Genomic DNA, 7,397 nt, shown 5'->3' on the forward strand with positions numbered 1-7,397 from the left:
TCTCCCCCACTCGTGCTTTCTCTCTCTCTCAAGATAAATAACAAAAAAAGTGAAATTGTTCAGAAACATTGAATTTGAAATGGGATGTAGCAAGGTATTTTTAGAGTGATAAATCTAATTTGTGAATAATTATGGAAATCATGTAGTGTGGTCTAGAATAATGCAAAGCTTCCCTCTTGTTGTTCCCATGAATTAATGGTATTTGGTGCTTTAATGCATCAAATGGACTACAAATAGGATTGCATTAGTTGGTTTGGTACTTTAGAGTTTCAGGATTTTCAAGGAGACATCATGCTCCACATAGACATTTTCCCAGCTTTTGCACAGAAACTGAAGCCCTGCGTGAGCAAAAGATCACACTCGACTTTATCAAGGAGATTACACGGTTACAGGTGCCGACACTTCCCAGGGGTTCTTTGAAAAAAGGCTCAGGAAAAAAGTGCTGGATTAAGGGCTACCATTATGAGGGTAAGGGAATCAGAGGGCAATTGGCCTTTTGCCGTGAATGTATCTTCCTTTAATCAGAGGTATATGTAATGAAGGCGAGCCCTAACTGTTTTAGGGAGGGGCTCCTGAAGAGGAGGACTGCGACCATGTTTTAGCAATCTTCCCCACAAACTTTGTCATCTGAGCTGCTTCCACTTGTCCACTAATTTACCATAGTATTTTCTATTTTCTAGCATGGTTATAAGAATTTTTTGCATGTCAAAAAGAAAAGAATCATTTGCATGTCAGATCCTACAACCTTTTTAAAAAATGTTTATTTATTTTTAGAGAAAGGAAGGGCAAGGGAGGAGCAGAGCAGAAGGGAGAGAGAGAATCTGAAGCGGGCCCTGCACTGTCTGTGCATAGCCTGATGCAGGAGTCCATGTCATGACCCTGAGATCATGACCTGAGTGAGCTGAAATTAAGAATCAGATGCTTAACCAGCTGAGTCACTCAGGTGCTCCACATCCTACAAGCTTTATGAAAATATGTTATTTTTCTCTTTTGCTTTAAGTTCCATGACAGCTATCAAGGAAGAAAAGGACGAAAAGGATGAAGGACTGGAATGAGAGAATGAATACTTACCAAGTGCCAGGCACTGTACTAGTCACTCGAGATGTGTATATATATTTTTTCATTTAGCCCATATATATATATTTCCATTTAGTCTTCACAATAACTCATGGGATATTTTTCTTATCCCCATTTTACCAGAGAAAACTAAGACTTCTAGAGTTCAAGTAATATTAGCAAAAATCATGAACCTGTAAATAACAGAACCAGAAATCAAACCAAAGTCTATTTAGCTCCAAAATCTTTGTTCTATTCACTATAAAACTATGCTGGGTTCATTTACATTTTTCTTCATAAAGCTATGCAAATTATGGTATACTATTTTGCTTGTCAAAGGATTTTCAGTTTTACATATTTAAATTTTATTCCAGTATTCTCTAGGATGGTGGATCTCGAAATGTTTGAAATGCAAATTATTAAGTCCCATCCAAGACCTACTGAACTCTGGACGTGGGATCCAACAGCTAACTCTCCTGGCGATTCTGAACGCATAGGAAAATATGAGAACTACTGCTTTTGAACAGCAAAGTTAAGCTGATTTGGCTCATTGTTTTCTCACACTGGGAGATAATTCTCCTTTTCTTCAGGACATCTCTTGAATTATCACATTAAAAGTGATGGGTTTTTTAGATGTGTGATGACAGGGCCAGAAATGCCAAATGCCAAATTCTGATTGATGGGCACTATTGAGGCAAACGCGAACTCCAAGTCTGTGTCTGTTGGGAGAGTGCTGTCCTTGAAATTAAGCCCTTCTGCAGGTACAGGAGGGAAATTTTTGCTTAGTGTTAGAGTCGCCCATGTGCAACTATTTGTCACCCCTAACTTAGGACTTACATTCTTTATAACAGAAGTTGCGGGAGATTTCACAACTAAAGACCTGTGTGTATCTCAGAAGATCATGGTACAGTCCTCTCTCTATTGTAGCCTGGCTTCCCATCCTCCTCAGAAGGGTTTTTTATTCTCTAGTTTTTAAATCATGTCTGACCTTTGTGGGACACCTTATTTCTCTCTTTTGTTTTTTGTAATGCTTATTTATTTATTTTGAGAGGGAGCCCAGGGGCGCCTGGGTGGCTCAGTCGTTCAAGTGTCAGACTTCGGCTCAGGTCATGATCTCATGGTTCGTGGGTTTGTGCCCAACTTTGGGCTCTGTGCTGACAGCTAGCTCAGAGCCTGGAATGTTTCAGATTCTGTATCTCCCTCTCTCGCTGACGCTCCCCTGCTCTCTCTCTCTCTCAGAAATAAATAAAACATGAAAAAAATTTTTTTTAAAAAGAGAGGGAGCCCATGTGCAAGCATGAGTGGGGGAGGGGCTGAGGGCTTGGCTGGGAGGGGGAGAGAAAGAGAGAGAGAGAGAGAGAGAGAATCCCAAGCAGGCTCTGTGCTGTCAGTGCAGAGACCCACACAGGGCTTATCTCATGAACTGCTGAGATCATGACCTGAGTAGAGATCAAGAGTCAGACACTTAAGCAACTGAGCCACCCAGGTGCCCCATACCTTTTCTCTTTTATTAGCATTCCCTATCAGGTGTCCCTCTTCCAATATGAAAACAATTTTCTTCTTTCTCCTCTTTTATCTGATCAATTAACACATTTATTGCATTTTTAGTAGGCCCACACTTTGAGTAGCATGATTCCAAAGGGCATCTTGCTATTGCATTTGCAAGTTCACTGGGGAGAGAAATGCCCTGCGTGGATGATACTGAGGGAACTACTTAGCAGCTGCAGTGTGGAGCTACCTGGTCCCACTCGTGTTGATGTGGCACAGATTAAAATAGGCCTAGCATTCCCCTGGTTTTCCACAGCTAGTATTGGGGATGGACAGATGAATAAGACAGAATTTGTTCCCAAATATTTTATGCAGAATCTTTTACATATATTCTAACTTTTTTATATTGGAATTTCTTGATTTTTTCCCCTATAAACTTGCTGTATTATTTTTCTTCTGTTCCTTGTGAATCTTTATTTCTTCTTTTTATTATGGCATTCTAAATTGAGTTCCACCACTCATGTTGTGATGGGAAGAAACAATTTCACTGACATTTATGTTATGTGATTGCTTATGTTTATGTCATTTAATTATCACTTGAGTCTCGAATATCTAAGACACAGCTAAGATCCTAAAAGAAACAAAAATAAAGATGGTATCATTAGGCAAGTAATTACCATATAGTCGACTTGTGCACAAAACTGCATGCAGAAAATTCTCTCAAGTTCTTACATAGAAGATTTGGCTATTATTTCAGATATACACTACTGTAATTTCTGGAGCTATCTATCCACTTATCCAGCCCATAGCAAGTTAGAAACAATGAATCACAAGATGGGGGCAGGGGAGGTACTATTGATATAGGCACAATGAGAGCAGCCAATCACTACTAGTTGTCAGAATAAATACAGTAAAGATAAGAAAATTGGCAAAATGGACGAGCTGAAAATGTGCAGCAGTCTGAAGCAATTAGTTAAATTGAACAACACTGTATATTCCACTGGGAATATGATAAACAGTCCACAAGTCTGCCATCTGAGAATTTCTAACCTGGTATTCTGAAGGGAATTGAATGAATGGAACTCCCATTTACTGAGCATCTACTATACAACTCAAAATCTCTAGGACATTTCTCTTTCTCTCTTGCACATGTACACATACACATTCAGGAGACAGCAGGGATATATGACCTATTTTTTGAACCTTAGAAACTCTTGTACATATGACCAGCCTAGGTTCCTAAAGCCCCATTGTTCTAATATTCACAAGTCCAGAGTAAATAGAGTTTACCCTCCTAGGCCCCATATGCATGTCCACCAAACAGGAAGGTGAGCCAGTTCTTTGAAGCTTGAGAACCAAGCTTACTCTTTTTACTGATAGCAAGCTGTAAAGTCGTGCCTCTCAAACTTCTATGTGTCTATGAATCACCAGAGGATCTTCTAAAATACAGTTTTCTGATTTAGTGGATTTGGGGATGTCCTGAGATTCTGCATTTCTAATAAGCTCCCAGGTGCTGCTGCTGGTGCTGCTGGTCCATGACCCACTCTTTGAGTAGCAAGGTTCCAAAGGGCATCTTTTCAATTACATTTGAATGCCCATTGAGGAAAGAACTGCCCTGCCTGGATGATAAGGGAACTACTTAGCAGCCCAGTGTAGTCCTGGCCGGTCCCACTCCTGTTGATGTGGTACAGATAAAACTGGGCCTGGCATTACCCTGGATTTCTACAGCAGCAGTACTTTCTTACGCCTAGATGCTGAACCCACTCCTACCAGGTTAATGGGTACCCCATGTTGGCACTGATCATCTCACCACATATTCCACAGAGTATCCATTTGGGTCATCATTTTTCCTCTTGCTGATTATTGTAGAAAAATGATGTATTAGCTCAGGCTGTCATAAGAAAATGCCATAGACTGGGTGGCTTGAATAAGAGAAATTTATTTCTCACACTTCTGGGGGCTTGAAGCCCAAGCTCAGGGTGGCAACATGGGAAGGCTCCGGTGAGAGCTCTCTTCCTGGCTTGTGGAACCAGTTTTCTCTCTATGTCCTCACATGACAGGGAGAGAGAACTCTCTGGCATCTCTTTGCATAAGGACATTCAGTTTTATCAGATCAGATCTCCACCCTTATCTCATTTAACCTTAATGACCTTATTAAAGGTCTTTCTCCAATACGGTTGAATGGGGGTTAGTGCTTCAACATATAAATTTGGAGTGGGGGCACAATTCAGTTCATAATAAATGACATTTTCATAAAGGCATGAGTTCACTGTTTGCCCTTCAGAATTGTCCCTATATTCAAGTCATTTGTTTCAATTCACTGTATATATAATTATTATGAGTTTCCATTCTTAAACCTCTTTTATTTTAAATTCTAATTCTAAATTTTTTAAATGTTTTATTTATTTTTGAGAGAGAGATAGAGACAGCATGAGCAGGGGAGGATCAGAGAGAGAGGGAGACACAGAATCTGACACAGGCTCCAGGCTCTGAGCTGTCAGCACAGAGCCCAATGTGGGGCTCGAACTCACAGACTGTGAGATCATGACCTGAGCCAAAGTTAGACGCTTAACTGACTGAGCCATCCAGGCGCCCCCTTAAATTCTAATTCTAAATACTGTCAAAATTTTCACTGCTTTTTCCCTGACATAAATGTTGAGATTAGGGACATGTAGGTGGCTCAGTTGGGTAAGCATCTGACTCTTGGTTTCGGCTCAGATCATGATCTCACTGTTGGTGGGATTGAGCCCCTGCATCTGGCTGTGTGCTGACATCATGGAGCCTGCTTGGGATTCTCTCTCCTTCTCTCTCTGCCCCTCCTCTGCTTGTGCTCACTCTCTTTCTTTTTCATTTTAATTTTTTAAATGTTTATTTTTCAGAGAGAGAGAGAGCGTGAGCAGGGGAGGGGCAGAGACAGAGCGAGACACAGAATCTGCAGCAGGCTCCAGGCTCTGAGCTGTCAGCACAGAGCCTGATACAGGGCTTGAACCAATGAACTGCAGGATCATGATGTGAGCTGAAGTCGGATGCAATATACTTTAAAAATGTAAACTCTGGGCACCTGGGTGGCTCAGTCAATTGAGTGTCTGAGTCTTGGTTTTGGTTCAGGATCTCCCAGTTTGTGGGATGGAGCCCCAGGTCAGGCTCTGTGAGAGCCTGCTTGGGACTCTCTCCCTCTCTTTCTGCTCCCTCCCCCGCTCTCACATGCTCTCTTTCAAAATAAACACTTGTAAAATTAAAAAATAAAAATGTAAACTCATTATAGATTCCGAATTAATAAGAAGATGACCTAGATCAGAATTTCCCAACCAAAGTACCAGTGCAAGCTGTGGGCTGCGATACGTTAGAAGATGTGCCAAATATGAAGCCTCCTCAGACACTGGGACACCTGAGGGGGACTTCAGGTGATCCCCAGCCTAGTCTCCTTTGGCCGCAACTTCCTTGTGTGTTTACCCCACAGAAATAATTCTTATTTTCTAGCTGGGCTAGACCATGAAGAGGCTGTGAAGTGTGACCCTATGCTAAAATTACTGTGCACGTCCTTGAGTGCCATCTGCTGGAAGCAGGCAAAATTGATACAGTGTTGCTCCAGAGGTATATTTTTATTTACGAAGCTGTGTAAGTTAAAACGTCATAAGAACGGGTGTTCCTTTCCTTTCTTTCTTTTTTTAAAGTTTATTTATTTATTTTAAGGGAGAATGCAAGCGGGGGAGGAGCAGAGGGAGACAGAGAATTCCAAGCAGGCTCCACACTGTCACCACGGAGCCTGACGTGGGGCATGAACTCATGAAACTGTGAGATCATGACCTGAGCTGGAACCAAGAGTCAGATGCTTAACCGACTGAGCTGCCCAGGCGTCCTCAGGGGTGTTTCTATATTACAGATTTAGTTAATTTTTTTTTCTAGTTGAAAGGAAAAACCTCAATTACATTAAAAAAATCAATTGTGTGAATACAATTCTCTTCAAAACATGCCAGATTAAAAATTTCACACATACTAATTCAGTTAGGACACACTTTTGAAAAATCACCATGATGGCAAGGTTTCTAAGAAGCTTGACAAATAAAAAAATGTGCATGAATATGGGAGGAGGGGGTGGACTAGAGAAGATAAATCCATGGGAAAATGGGAAACTTCCTAAAATATTAGAAAGCTTTCTTCAGAAGAGTGCTAAGTCTTTGCTTCAGTTGTCAGGCCAAGGACAAATGAGTCAAATTTTGATATGTGAGATATGTTGAATCAGTAATCTGGGAACCCTGGAGAAGGTATCTCCGTAATGGGAGAGAAATTCAACAACACATGCCCTACACTTACTCCCAACTCCTGCTTCCCTCACCTGTCATTGTATTTGTCACTTAGATTTCATCTAGTTTGATATTTCCAGTAATTACAAAATATTTTATTAATATCCTTAAAGTCTTTAAAATCATACCCAAGTAAAATTCCAATAAAATTTAAATCTCTATCGCGGGCTGAATTGAGTCCCCTCATAATTCATATATCAGGGAGTGGGAATTCTTGCCCCCTTCAAGGGTCCTTCTAACTGGACTAAAAGTCAGATTGGCATGAAGCAGATTCACGGGAGAAAATCTAATTAAATAGCATATGTACAAGGAAATCATACAGGCATGGAAATTCCAAAGACAGGCAAAATGAGATATATATGTCATTCTGAACCAAGGAGAAAGCAGTAGGGGTCTGGGACTTCAGAGAAAAGGAATGTTATTCACAGGGTGATAATAAGAGCAGATGTTTGGTAATTAGATGATTGCCCTGCCATGGAGATGAGTCAGTTGGATAAAAGTTATCTTTGCTAACAACTCATATTCTGGAAAGGTTCTCCAATACAGATT

This window comes from Hyaena hyaena, unplaced genomic scaffold (assembly GCF_003009895.1).
Source record: "Hyaena hyaena isolate Hyena2069 unplaced genomic scaffold, ASM300989v1 scaffold_146, whole genome shotgun sequence".
NCBI classification, from domain to species: domain Eukaryota; kingdom Metazoa; phylum Chordata; class Mammalia; order Carnivora; family Hyaenidae; genus Hyaena; species Hyaena hyaena.